At 37.4% G+C, this 468-nt stretch overlaps 1 pseudogene; it reads left to right on the top strand.

Moving 5' to 3' along the window:
* The window catches only part of LOC107737011 (elongation factor-like GTPase 1), a 157,178-nt pseudogene that overhangs the window by 273 nt on the left and 156,437 nt on the right, over positions 1-468 (top strand).

Genomic DNA, 468 nt, shown 5'->3' with positions numbered 1-468 from the left:
AACGTAGGAGACACTGGAACACAAGGAATGACGTTTGAGGACCAACAAACACTAACTGAAAGGACTGGGGCTTTTAAACACTGGGTGATTGGGAAAACACAGGTGCAAGGAATGACTAATTAAAGGGAACACGGCACACCTGGGGAGGGAAAACACAACACAAAGAGTCCAGGGGCGTGACACCTCCCTGTCATTGTGATCTGAAATGCTGTTTTCTGTCTGTTCCTGGGTCAAAGACGAAAAGGGTTTAAGCATAAAAACAATAAGTGTAATACTGCTTTAAATTGTTTTTGTTTTCCCCCCCCCAAAAAATTAAAAATTTTTCTGTTTAATTTAATTTAATTGCAATTTTGTTTTTGTTTTTCTGAGCAAAAAATAAATATCATACAGTTTTCCCTGATTTACAGAAGAGACCCACTAAAATGTCATTCAGTGTAACAATCTTGTCAGGCATATTTACAACAAAAA

Source organism: Sinocyclocheilus rhinocerous, unplaced genomic scaffold, assembly GCF_001515625.1.
Source record: "Sinocyclocheilus rhinocerous isolate Xijiao unplaced genomic scaffold, SAMN03320098_v1.1 scaffold433, whole genome shotgun sequence".
Taxonomy (NCBI): Eukaryota; Metazoa; Chordata; class Actinopteri; order Cypriniformes; family Cyprinidae; genus Sinocyclocheilus; species Sinocyclocheilus rhinocerous.
This window is presented reverse-complemented; position numbering and strand designations above follow the sequence as displayed.